Raw genomic sequence first — 14,900 nt, 5'->3', positions numbered from 1 at the left:
CATGCCTCTGAGCACATCTCCCTGAAGAGTTTCTCATGCGGCACAACTACACACCTCAAATCACAGCCAAACCAGAAAAGTACTCATAGACGTGTCCAAACAAAACCAATGAAAAGCATTCACTCTCATTTCACCAGAGCTGGCCAGCTGTGTGTGTGCGCGCACGTAAAGAAGAGTCTATTTCGAATTCTGGATATGCCTGGAATATTTTGGCATAGAAAAGCACATTATGGCAATGAAACACAGTACAATGCACAGAGTATGCCATTTTTAACTCAGCACCATCACTACACTTCTCTTTCTTGGACACTGCACAGGTGTAAATGGCAGACACTAATTAACTTGGACAGATGTGTACATTGGACTGCTTGAAGCTGCACAGCAAACAGCTGTCCCTGATGCTTCCATATTGAACGAGTAGTGAGGGAGAGTGTCCTTAGAGATGCAGCTAAGTAAACATTCAGCACAAGTGATGAGCTCAAATAAGTCAAAACACTCTCCAGGTCTCCTAAAAGACTTGTCAGGTTGTCACAGAAAACAGTAATCCCTTTATATATATTAATATAGTATATTTTAAAGTTGCATGCTGCCATGACAAATAAAGCATCATTGTGAAGAATTAACATATAAGCTTTTCCATTTAAATATTATTATTTTAATAGAGTTAAGACCATAATACCATGTGGTACTTCTATGCACACACACACACACAGTGACAGACAGAGTATTGTGAGTAACAGCAGTGTGAAGGCAGAGCCAGAGGCGTTTGGGGTTTGGGACAGTCTGGAAACTGTGTTTACGCTGAACTGCTCGTTACTGGCCTGACCACAGACCTCTGCTGGCCACAGGCATGTGTGTATGTGTGTAAGTGTGTTTGTGGTGACAGCTTTCGGGGGGTTGGGGGGCGGTTAGTTTGGGGATCTGTGCTCGAATACAGCAGCTAAACTCAAACTGGGCTGATGTGAAACGAAGAGCCATGGAGCCAAGCCCGCTTTCTGTGACAACAGAGAATTATGACGCTCTCGCCAAACACATATTTCAGCCTTTAACTTTTGTTTATGATAGGATCGTGACAAAATAATGAGGCACATTTTTTAATACCAATGATCAAATACAGAAAAACTTATGTCAATACAATTTTCTATAGGTTATTAAGCCCTCTCACAATACATTTATTGTTAACTTGCTTGGTTGCCTAACCTGCTCTTCAGATACCTTGTCCCACACAAACAAACCCAAAGCACACTCCCTGTCAGGAAAAAGGAAATAAGATCTTGTTCTCAGCAGCATTAAACAATTCTTCCGACACTTCAAAAGGGCCTCTCATTTGGCACACAGTGTCCTATCAGCCCATTATCCAAACAGAGCACCCAGGAAGGGTGTCACTCCTGGAGCCTTTTGCTCCTCTGCACAATGCATTCCATTCTTCTTTGTATCACTATGTTCAAGTCAATCAGAAGTAGGTGAGCAACGTATTTGTGCAAACAGGTGAGAAATTTCCCTTACCCTATTAGAATCCATAATAACAACCCGCTCATGGGCTGTGCTTGGCATTTGTGCTGTAAAAAAGTGTGCACCGAAGACCTCTGGGCTATTAGAAAGCCACATTTTATGAGTGAACTGGAAGAGATGGCTTTGAAGTCTCTGGTTATCGTAAGTGGTTATTAACCACCAACCCACCCCTTCCATCCCAGTCGCCCCAAATGCTGTTCTGTCGTCATGGCGGCATTATTTTTTGTCTGTGAAGTTGGCTGTCTCGTGTGGGAGCCAGGATGCAGGCACTCATCCATCAGAAAAGTGGGATGCTTGTTGGCTCCTGCTTCCCAAGAACCATGCTCAGCTCCCAAACACTTTCCTTGGAGTACACTCTTTGATCCCTGCTGGTGTCCTGACAGTCTGACGTGTGCCTTTTTGGCTCTCACACTGCCTGACATACAAATAAAGAAACATTCTTAGCCTGATGTGTCATTGTGCAAGGAATGGGATCTTAAGAACAATTTACAGTTTCTTGGCAAGTTCTAGGTTCTGCCTTGCCTTCTGGAGTCCAGAGTGATCTGGTGTAAGCATACAAATAAAGGATGCATTAAAATGTGAGAAACATTAGTGTCTTTTTGCTGGATGGTCATAAATCTAGGCATAGCCCTGTGTCCGATAGGGAAAAACAGATGCAACTGATGTTTCGAAGCAGATTTTCCAAACAGATGCAACTGTGTGACAGCAAGGTTTTTATTATGGTAGAAGTGAGCAGTCAGATATAAACTGTGTGATTGTGGGGGAAAAAAACAGTTCACATCTAGTTGAGACAAAGTATGAACTTGAATGATATAGCTGTGAAACTGAGAGCCATAATTTACACAGGCAGACACACGCAAGTTGATAGTTCTGGTCAAGCCATGTCTGCTTTGAGTTTAAATCCAACAACAGATATGGATATTAGGGTCGCTAAACAGACCCAGATAATGGCACTGTATTACACCCAACAGTATTCTCAGCTTTATCTTCTCTGAACATGATTAATCTTAAAACTCAACAGTTTTTTCTGCCTGCTACTGACTGACTGTGTCCATTGCAGATCTTTCTGCTCTCATTAGATGACTCTAGCCTGACTGGCTTGTGTCTGTGTTAAACAAACAGCTGAACATTCCAACAATCTCTCCATTGTTTACTAATAGAACAACACAATACACGACGTCTGGAGTTGCTGCCAGACCAAACAGAACAAATAAACGACCCAGGGGGTCAGGGGGATGGGGCTCTGGCAGGCCAAAGAGGGAGCCTGCTCTGAATTAGCCCACATTCTCATTTGTGAGCATTAGTGCTATTTCTTCACCGCTACTTAAGAAGCCACAGAATGAGGTGGCACATATAGTGTACCTCTTTTGGTGTGTTCATGTATGAATGTAAGTATATATATATATATATATATATATATATATATATATATATATATATATATATATATATATATATATATATATATATATATATATATATATATATAAAAACATAAACATTCTGCATATTGCCCATAATATTCCAATTACATTTGGTGTCTGCTAAATACATTTATTTTTACAGAAAGATGAATTGCTGTGCATGCGAAAATATTTTCATAGCTCTGCTAATGACATGACTACTAAATGCTACAATGTGTAATCTGCAGTTCAAGCCTGTTTCCATTTTCACCCATTCTAGAGCAATCCTTAAAGAGACATGAGAATTTTCTGATTTGGAGTTCAAAAGCTTTCATCTATACAAGTATACATAAGAGAGTTGATAATGAAAGACATGATAGAATAAGCATGATTCCTACTTGATTATCTAAGATTATTTAAGCCTGATTATCTGCTTCATTCTGAGTCGGTCTGGTGTTTTGTCCTGCACCTGAACCTGTAATGTGTAAGTGACTGTTGGTGAGTTAACCCAGACAGCAAAAGTACACTACAACATATAAGGACTAAATGTAGTGCTGCAGCCATGTAACAGACCTGGACCAGCATCTTTGTGCAGAACAGGTCAATACCAGTGCTGTGTTTGTGGTGCCTTGCAATTCATAATTTGCAAGTTGTAATAATGTTATTGCACAATTTGGCAAGCTTGATAGAAACTTTAACTCCAGATATAGAGATACAGGACTTCAAACAATCATGCAACAATCATTTTCAAATGAATTTGTAGTACAGCCACAATAATGAGTAGTGTTTGCAACAAGCTAGCCAGCAGGCCATAGCCAGTGGCAATAACAACAAGCTAGCAAGCAAACAGTTATAATTTTAATGCTGATGATTACCTTCACAAAAGAGTACAGTGTTATAGATTTAACCAGGTATCGTGTCTGTGTTTTAATCTATAGAATGCCAATACAGCTATAAACTATTTTAAAAGTAGAGAATGAGAATAGGGTACTTTACACTGTTAATGTTAACAGTGGGAATTGGTAGTTGAGAAGACAACCCTAAGTTGACATATCAAGTTGTGGGAGTAATTTCAGACACAGCACAAAGCTCAACACAGAACACGTTTTTTGGACCTGTACCAAAGGAGATTTAGAACTGACCCAGGTTAACAAAAAATATTGTTAGATCTGTTCTTCAGTTAGCACACTTCAACACAGACCTGGTACAGAAACAGTTCACACTTTAGTTTATACACATCCCACAGGCATATCCTTGTGCATAAAAAAATGTCAAAAATAAATACACAAATATTAGCGTAATGTATCACAATTTACAATATTACAATAATCTTATCTCAATAAACAAAATGATTGCAAATATAATTTTCAACAAGCACACAAAATAACATCAAATTAAAAAAAAAACATTTATAGCAAGATGCTTATAAGACAGTTCAGGAGCTTAGCACTGCTATGGTTGTTAATTGAATGGTCCTGTCCTTCGAAATGGTAATAAATGCTTTTTATGATTACCTCCATGCCATCAAAGATTAACTCTGATCAGAGATTACCTCTGATGGCAAGTAAAAACCATCTGACAACATGTTTGTTAATGTGTTCACGGTGTGGCTGTTAAGACAAAGAGGTTCATGTAAACTCAAATCAGTGGTTCATAGCAGTAAATATAAATGTAACTGATTAACCAAAACATGGTGACAATGGCAAATTTGAGGGAATTTTTTAAATTTGAGATGTAACCTGTTTTCAGTCTGCCTCACTGACATAGCACTCTGTGTTTTTAACAGATGATTGGCTTGAACATGTTACAAGCCTGCATGGTTGATGTGATTGCTCATATTATTTCATACCTTGGTTATCTGGCTGAAACATGCTTGCTGTCAGAGAACAGAAGAGTGAGGAGACTCACATTTTTGCTTAGACAGAAATCAAAGAAGAGTCTTTGATCTCAGCAAGAAGCTGATGGCAATTGTCTCTCTTACTCCCACTCTCCCCTGCTGAGCTGAGGTGATGGGTTAAACCAGAGGTGTCAATCTACACAAAGGCCAATACAGACCTGTTACAGTGTTTGTTCATTCTCAAGTGCTCCTGCCGTGAAGGTTCAGTAGGTTAGCAGCTACTATCAGAGACAATTAGGACTGTCTAGATCTGAGGACTTCAGATGAAATAATGAAATATGTATGCCTGGTTGCAAAGGTGATATTTAACACAGATACCACAATCTACAGTGGACACCAGATATCCTATCAGTTTAAAAATAACTGTAATTGAACAGATAGGGAATTTTCACAAAGAAAGAAATATAATCTGTTTAAGGATTGCAAAATCAGTAGTTATAAAAAGCAAAGTTAAATAAAACAAAAATAAAGTCAAATTCTGTTGAATCGGCTAATTAGCATGACTAAAATTAGATACAAACCTAAAAACAACACTACTGACACTTTACAAATCACATAGTTCAATCTGATTGAGAATTTCTAAAGTCATTTGAAAGTCTTTTCAACCTACTGTATACAGTACATACCTACATATGTGCTTCATGCAAGTGTATCGCTTGTGTATTCTGCAGTGTTGGGGAGAATCTTATGTACCATACCTCCATCCATTCATCCATCCATAATTAATTAATTAATTCATTTATTCATTTGGCTGCATGCGATACAGCTCAACCATGAGACGAGCAGTTGATCTACTCAGAGGTGCTCTTGGACTGCCAAGCAACAAGCTAACTAATATGAGTGATGTACAGTTTTTGAAGGAAAATGTACATCACTCATATTAGTTAGCTTGCTAACTTCCCACGTTAAAGTGTTCCTTTGTGTGTAGCCATATTGACTTGAGTCAATATGACTTCTGGGTTATGAAAATATAAGCCACATGGATACTTCCAGCAAGAGGTACTTACAGTTTAGATTAGATTACTTACTGAGATTCTGAGTTGTTCATTGCCTTACTTTCATTATGTATCTCACTTATGCTATTGTTATTCGGATTTACGTGTTTTATTTATTTACTGTGCTGACAGATATTTTGGTTTATGAACTCTTGCCTGTTTCTCCCATACTGATTACTTGTCTGCTGATTTCATTTGTTTGCCCTGTGTTTGTTATTTAATAAACCCTGCAAATGGATTCAACACTGCCTACCTCAGCCTCTCCATTACAAATTACTTTACCTACCATTATTCCAGCAGATACTGTACCACACAACCTAAGGCTTTAGTGATCCAACAGGGGGAAGCCCTGGAACTGACTACATGGAACAGTTGGCAGCACATCAAACCAATAATGCTCATCTCCTTCAGGCCCTCATAGGACACCCTGCTCCCGAGCCAGAACAGCCATGGATGGCTCTACCAGACTAGTTCGATAGATCAGCCGACTAGTGTAAGGATTCTTACGTAGTGTGACGTCTTCTTCTCACACCAGCCAGAGACATTCGGGGAGGAGTCGACAAAGTGCACCTTCCTCATGACCAGGGAGAGCCTTCGACTGGGCTGTGGCAGTATGGGACTCAGACTGTCAGGTATGTGCCTCTTATAGCCACTTTTTCCCAATTCCTACATAATGATTTTGAGTACCCAGCGGCTACGTAAAATTTCTCTGTGGAGATGCTCCAGCTCCATCATGGCCGCAGTAATGGTCTGTACCTTTGCAGCTTAGATTGGGTGGAACAACACTGCTTTATAAGCCCTTTTTTGGATTATAGGCCAAACATGCCTGCAGAGATCAGGGCTGAGTTCTCTCGAAAAATATCAATCTGGCTCTATGCCCAGATATCCTCCTCAGAACCCAAATCTCCCACCATCCCTCATCTGCATTCCCCCATTTTAGAGAGGTGGAATTCAGATCTTCTCCACCTAGACCCATTCAGTTCGGAAGGGCCTGGGTGACCTCTGGGGGAATGTATCCAGCTGGTGCAATAGGTAGGACTGGTATTCATTTCTACTATGGACAAAGCTGGACAGTGTTGTGCATCCTGAATGGAAAAAAACAGCCTTCAGAACCACTAAGGTGAGCCTCACTCCCTGCCCACATAGTTTGCACATCACTGTCTAGATGAGTCATGCTAACCAAACTCACCTTGTCCCAGACCTGATAGGCCCTAGCTCAGCAATCAACCTGATCAACTGCAAACTGCTTGAAGATCTCCAGCTCCATATCAATTCATGCACAGCCCCTCGAAAGATAATGGCAGTGGACTATCAACCCATAGAAGAAGGCTTCTTGACACATCAAACTGTCCCCATTACACTTCAGATTGAACTTTTTCGTGTTGTAGAATGAGCATTTTACCTCACCTTGTCACCTAATAACCTCATTATCTTGGGATTTGTTTGGCTTTGCACACATGACCCTCGCATCTCCTAGCGGACCAAAGAACTCTCTCACTGGTCTACACATTGTTTTTGATCACTGTTTCCAGAAAGCCTCCAACACCCCTGCTGCACAACGTCCATAGTAAGCCCATAACTCACACTACCAATTCATGTTCCATGACATTAGGGAGGTCTTCAGCAAGGACCGAGCCTCATTTCTACCTGCACACAGACCCGGGGACTGTGCAATCGAGCTCCTATGCAATACCATACTTCCCAAGAGCAAAGTTTACCCCTTTTTCATTCCTGAAACTCATGCTATGGAATAATACATTGAGGAAGCCCTAGCTGAAAGCCTCATCTGGCCCTCAACTTCCCCAACTGTGCCAGGAATTTTCTTAAAAGAAAAAAGCAGAGGGGCCTCTGGCCATGCATTAATTACCGAGATCATACATTGATTACATTGATTCAGTATCCCCCCATAGCCCTGTTATGAGGAAAACCCAGTAAACTCCTAAGAGCGCCATCTTAGACTTTCAGAGGAGGAGAGGCCAACTCCAGCATCTGGTAAATTGGGAGAGGTACCATCCAGAGGAACAACCATGGGTCAGAGACAATGAAATCCTTTACTCTGCCCTAACCACTGAGTTTCACCAGTTACACCATGACCAACCCACTCACAGACCACGGGAGAACACCTGAAAGTGGTCCTTAGAAAGTGGGAGTCTTTTATAACATCACACGCGATTCCTCCTGCGACCCGGCAGAGGAAGCTGTCACCAGAATACTGGGACTTCCAGGTCACTCAGCACTTCTGGGTTACAGAAATATAAGCCACATGCATGCTGACTTTCAGTGGAATGTAGTTCAGTTGTCACAGTTCTGCTGTGATTTTGAGCCATTTACTGTTCTTGCACTGTTTTCATTGTGCATCGGACTTTTGCCATTGTATTTCAGGTTTATTATTTATTATGTGTTTTGGATTTGTTCACTGTTCTGACTGATATTTAAGTTTATGAACTCTTGCCTGTTTCTCCCGTGCTGATTATTTGCCCTCTTTAATTCCTTTGCCCTGAGTTTGTTATTTAATAAACGCCTCAGATAGATTCAACACCACCTGCATCAGCCTCTCTGTTACCATAACATCACTACTTGCATGTAATAGTATTAGACTTTGATCATAACCTTTACTGTTCATAGCCAAAACATAAAAAATTACTGGCAAAGAAAAATGAGTTCTAAATAAGGTATTGTTATGATTCCTGGCCTAAGGAAACACTCACAAATTTCTTTAATATGTATTTAATCAACACACATAAAAGTTGGTTTAAAACTGCTAAAGTGTGCTTGTCGTAATAGAGAACAAATATCAGAACGGTTCGTTGTATGATTATCTTTATAATGGTCATTGAAATTTAAGACTGTGTTTGAGAGAGGAGCATTAATTCAGCTGTTCCTCATTGAAGTACTGCCCCCGAGGAAGTGTATTCACGGCATTCTGCTGTCCGTGATTATCATGCCACAGCAGAGTCATTGTAAGAGCTTGTGGAGATCTTTGCTGTAATTTGCATTCCTTCCTGATAAAGCGGTGATCAGTGCACAGCATGAAGCTAGCCTCAAAGGAAGTGACCTCAAGGCCTGATGGTATCCTCTGATTAAAGAGACGTCCATGACATAATGTTTTAATTCACACGTATCCATTCTTTGTTTACAGCACTATTTTCTCTGTCATTCTTTTCTTTGTTTTTTTTCTTTTCAGTCAAGCCCACATCTTAGTCCTCTCTGTCTATCTCTCCTCAGGCTTTGTCCATGCCCTATACTTCCAGTATCTTTATCATTGATCATGTCTCTCTAATGTAAGGCGCTGGCTTCATTTTAAGAGAAATGTGTCCCCTGTTAATGTCGATTTGGAAATACTTCACAGTGGCTTTTCTTTGCTCTTCCATTGAGCACTGGTATTCATTCTAGAGTACATAAAGAAAGATGATCTCAAACAATGAGCTGAGATAAATTTCTTGTGTATTAACACACAAGAGTTACCTGAAGAATAACCAAGGCTATTTTATTTTATTATGCAGAAGTTGTTGCAGGAAAAACTATAAAGGATAACCCTACCCCTCCTCCTAACCTTAGTCATTCATCCCTAGGGTTGGGCAGAAGAACTGAATACACCTTATTAATTGTATTCAGTGATGTATTCTGTTACAATACAATACATACAATACACAATTTCCTCTGTGTTCCGCAAGTGAATGGTGAGTATAATAATACACAGATGACACAGTAAATGTATACTGCATTGCATATATCTTAGAAGTAAGAAAAACATGCTTCTCAAAATCAGAACAAAATGACAAAGCATGCATCAGTATTCAATATAAATGATAGACATACATTTTTGCTAAGTAAAGATGTGTCATGCAACTCTTTTTGTTAATCCAACACCAACATCAATGGAGCATGGAAATGAAAGCATGAAAATGTTATTTATATATATGTATATATATGTATATATATGTATATATATATATATATATATATATATATATATATATATATATATATATATATACAAGCCCAGCTCCTGCGGTGTAGTTAAATCTCAGTGCCAGTCACATGCGCGGATAAAATGGGTGGGATGTGCCAGGAGGGGAATCCAAAATCAAAAATGTTAATATAAGCTGTAGCAACCCCAAACAAGGAGCAGCCAAAAGACAACAACAACTTGCAAGAGGTCAGCATTTACACAGTAAAGCATGGTGGTGGCAGGATCATGCTATGGTGTAGCACCTCTTTAACTGCGACTGGTCTCTAGTCAAGATAAAAGAAACTTTTGGATGGCACCAAACACCAATATATTTTGGCACAAACCTGCAGACCTTTGTTAAACAACTGAAGATGAAGAAAAAAGTATCCCTTACCAGCATGATAATGACCCAAAGCACAAATCAAAGTCATCGAAGGAAGGTCTTCAGGAGAAGGGGTTCTGTTTTATAGTGGGCAAGTCAGAGCCTAGATCTAAATCCTATTGAAACCAGTGGAAGGACTTGACGGTTGTGCACAGCAGATCTCCACAAAGTTTGATAGATCTGAAACAGTTTTGCAAAGAAGATCAAATCAAAATGTGCAATGTTGATAGACTCTTATTACAAGCTATATGTGCTTTAAAAATAATTAGTTAAGGGTTGTGCACCAGGTTATTGCAAGTTATTTATTTTATTTTGCTATAACACAGTTGTGGTGTAAAAGGTGTAAAACCTGACACGATTTAACTGTTTCATTTACATCAAAAAACTCTACACAGGGATGTGAAGACTGCTTATATCCACTCTACTTAGTTCTGCTAAACACTAACCATGTTCATAGTTTTTCAAACATACATGTGGCTTAAGAATTTGCAATAATGCTGACTCAATAGTTCAACACACATGGTTAATTTGAAATTGCCCCAGCTGTAGACCAATAATTTTACCAGGGTAAATTCACCCTAAATAAAGCTATTACATTTAACTACTGGGACATAATTATTGTTAACTTCGCAGTGGTTAAAACACTGAAATGCTGATGTGTGGTCACACAACAGTAGTCATTTAGATAGGGGCTGATTGCCTATATGCCATTTCTTACCTTAGCTGCCAAAAATTCAGTCAGCATATAATATACATATTGGACTCCTGGCTGAGAGGTTCTCATCTATTTAATTATGGATCATGAGTATAATTTCCGTTACACCCGTTATAATAACTGTTTTGATGATTGCTGTACATTACATACGTTGATGTAATTTTCACCAAAAAAATCATGAGCTCATATAGAATACCAATTAAATGTTTGATTTTGAATACATTTCTGTAATCTAAAATCTGAAACCAGCGATTATACAAATTGGGTTAAACCTGGAACTAACTGATGTAGCACACAGTAATTTGACACAGACACTCATTTCATCTGTGTGCAAAGATAAGCCTGTGGACTGGACTACAGGTGGTAGCCATCTACACAAACATGTTTACACACAGCAAGGAGAGAGCATTCCTGCTGTGCCCCAGCCTGGGTCCTGTCCAGCTCGCTCTGGCTGCCTCACTTCAGCACTGATTGTCTGGGGCTCAACAGCCAGGCAGCATTTTTTTATTGAGCACTTAGTTGTTAGTTATCCAAGAAAGCCACAAAGTGGTTTCTGAAAGAGTCACTAAGGCAAACACTTGAGCTTTGTCTCTCTCCGCATGTTATTTACGATCTAGTTGATGCATGCACGTAAAATTTGCTACTCTTCTCTCCCACAATGTGTATTGTGAAAACTCATATTTTAAGAACTGCTAAGTCAATGTTTTGGTCTGGGTTTAGAATCAGCAGTGGTTCTCTCTCTCTCACTCACTCAGAGATCCTTCTGTGTTCTGAAGCTTATTTACAGCTGCACAAGTATAAAACCTTGCAATGGAGCTGTTAATTAATACCAATAACAAGAGCTCTAAATGTTCCTTATTTTAATTCAATTCAATTCAATTGTATAGTGCTTTTAACAATTCACATTGTCTCAAAGCAGTTTTACAGAAGTATAAATAGAGAATTTTATTTAAAATAAATGTATTTATTTTAAATAAATGTTTTAATTTTATAAATGTTTTTATTTTAAATAAATTGTTTTGGGGAAAAGTTATAGGTAATTACTGGATGATTTATGTTACCTTGTATACATGAATCTGTATGTTTTGGTGCAAGAATATATACAAATAGGTGAAAATCAGTGTTTTATATTTTATATGTTTTCATATAATCAGTGTTTTATAAAATGTAGATTTATAACAGGATTAAATGTAATACATAAAACCGAACTTACCAGTCTTTACATGTCAGGGATGTCAAGTTGCTACATCACCTGTCGTTGAAAGATGGAGAGGTATGTGTATTAATGTATTCTATTATCTCTGAACCAGTACCCAATGAAGCATATAGTATTTTATTATGCAATAAAGTATATATTATGTTGGGTGTCTTACTGTTCATGTTCAGTAAATCAAAATGTATTATACACACACTTCTCTTGCCTCTTGAGCAAGCTAGGCTGTTTGAATTAGGTCTGAGGAATGTGTTCACTTCCTGGCATTACTGCTTCTTTTATCCTGGAGAGGATGCTGGAAGATGTTAGGATGTTAGTTGTTTGAAGCCCTTGGGCAGGAAAAAGAAGCCTTTTGTGCTCTGCCTTATCACAAAGGATATGAAGCAATGCTGAATGGCAGCCATTTAGCCAAATAGTTTCCTTCAATGGGCACTGAATGTGACCTGGGGTTGACCTGTCAACAGGACACGCCACTGTCCACTGTCTGGGAAAGTGAGAGAGATTTAAGATGAGAGATAGGCCACTGATCAAAGTGAAATTTAGAATGACATTTAAAGCAGTGGAAAGCAATACCATTGCAATTAGTCAAACTCTGTGTTTCAGATCATTCCAAGACTGAAGGTACAAGGACACTCGGGCATAGTCAGTGAGAATTTCACAGTGTAGAATTAATCACTGGCTGTATATTAATATTTTATGCCCCTAACATGAGTACAAGAACACACTTTAGATAAGGGCTAGCTTTGACAGAAAATTTACATCCTGCTGCCTTGAAGTTTTAAACACATGGCAAAGATTTCCACTGATGGCCATACATACTACATCTCTACAAAAAGAAATATCTTGCCAGAACTGCCACACTATGACTCATCATATGTAACAAAGTACTTTGCAATCTAAAACCACAGTAATAAATTTGGATTTATAAAAATATTTTTTCCTATGTATGTATTTTCAAATTAGTCAACACTGTTGAATGCAGACACAAAGAGAGAAACACAAATCTGAATCAAATGGTTCCTGTAATGGGGCTGATACGCATTATGGCCAAAAACACAAATGACTTTGCTATGACTATAAGCATATTTGTTGGATTTCAAAGTAGAATGAAATTTACGTAACATCACATTCTGAAAAGTTCTCTTCTTACGATTTGAGTCAAACTGCTGGTCAGTTAGAGACATTTCTGGACGGTCCACTTAGTGCTGATGTAATGTTCTCTCTTCTAAACATTACTAAATTAAAACTTAATCATAAGAAGATTTAGATCTCAAATAAAAAGAAAGTACTATAAAAAAGGATGAAAGCATTTTAAAGATCTTTTTTCTTTTATTACTGTCCTCATATGATCTTCCAGTCTTTCAACAGTTCTGAGCTTTTATGTGTTCAATCTTGTCATTCCGATTTTATGTGTACTCCTCATACGATGCATGAGCTGGCCTCAATAACTTACAGGTTATTCATGTGAGTTGAAGAAAAGGTTTCCTATATAAACTGCTATTGTCCCTCTTTATAGGTACATCGTTTCTGTCAACAGGTTAAACTACATGACTCATGGAAAAATTGTAAATTTTAAACTTGTAAATTTTTTATTGTAGATCAGGATAAGCAGATGGGTTGATCTGGACCTGAACAGCTGGGAGAGAAGTTGAAAAATAGAGACAATGTCTCTTCCAGCATTACAGTATTTCAGTATGATTTTAACCATTATTTGGACTGATAGCAGCATTTCCAGATGCCATTAATCGATGAAACTGTAAATTAAGTTAAAATTGAAATTATAATTAAGTTAAAATGAAATTAGTTCTATACCTAATAGTTTGTGAAACAGTCATGGAGAGACTGTAATGCACACTGTGTTGTTACACTGGCATATACTAACAAATGAATGTGACTTTGTGGCTGCACCCTCTGCATAGCACACATAGGCAGGCACAGAAGGCCATCCTTTTGCTCCTCTTTGCTCTTAGACAGAACTGCCAAACAGTGACAATTCTGCCCAACATCTTTTCACTCATTTCTTTTAAGAATTGAAATGTAGGGATTAGTAGCCATACACCACCTTTGCTCTTATGTTGGTACCAAATGCAGGAGGTTTTCATGCAGGCATCTGTCATCCAGAAAGTAGTCCAGGTTCCTTATGAACAGTTTAACTCTTTACAGAACAGAGAACAGAGTTATCATCCAATGTTTTACTCAAGATAACTATTCAATTTAATATTTTTTTTGTGAGACTTTGAGCACCTTAAGAATTGTAAGACTCATAATTTCAAGAATCATTTTCCTGAATATGGCTCTGCGTCCACAATGCAACCCTTTGTACGCGCTGAAGGTGCCGGTGAAATACGGGCTCAGCGTCCTCAGTATGTATAATATCACCCCAGGTAAGGGGGCAGTTAAAAATGCTTTGCATACAACCTCTTTGCTTTGGGCAGGAGGCAAAGTCTGGAGATCCGAAGCAGATTCAGCCTCAGGCATAGATAATGAGAAAGGTGCCACAGAGGCAGAGAGCATCAAAATATCTGTCTGAAACAAAATAAAGGATAAAGATATAAAATATTTTTTTAAGACACACATATGCACTCACTACATACATACTAATTTATACAGTTATCCCACCAACCAAAAACATGCCAGCAGAACAATGCATAAAGATCACTCAGATACAGGTCAAGAGCTTCAGTTAATCACATCATACATCAGAATAGGGAAAAATGTGATCTCTCTGAAAGTAACTGTGAAATGATTATTGGTGCAAGATGGGCTGGCTTGGTTCGTCTTGCAGACTCGCTGCTCAGAAGATCTTTTTTGTTTATTACACCATTCTGTGT

Source organism: Tachysurus vachellii, chromosome 6, assembly GCF_030014155.1.
Source record: "Tachysurus vachellii isolate PV-2020 chromosome 6, HZAU_Pvac_v1, whole genome shotgun sequence".
NCBI classification, from domain to species: domain Eukaryota; kingdom Metazoa; phylum Chordata; class Actinopteri; order Siluriformes; family Bagridae; genus Tachysurus; species Tachysurus vachellii.
The sequence above is the reverse complement of the archived record's forward strand: the minus strand, read 5'-3'. Positions refer to the sequence as shown.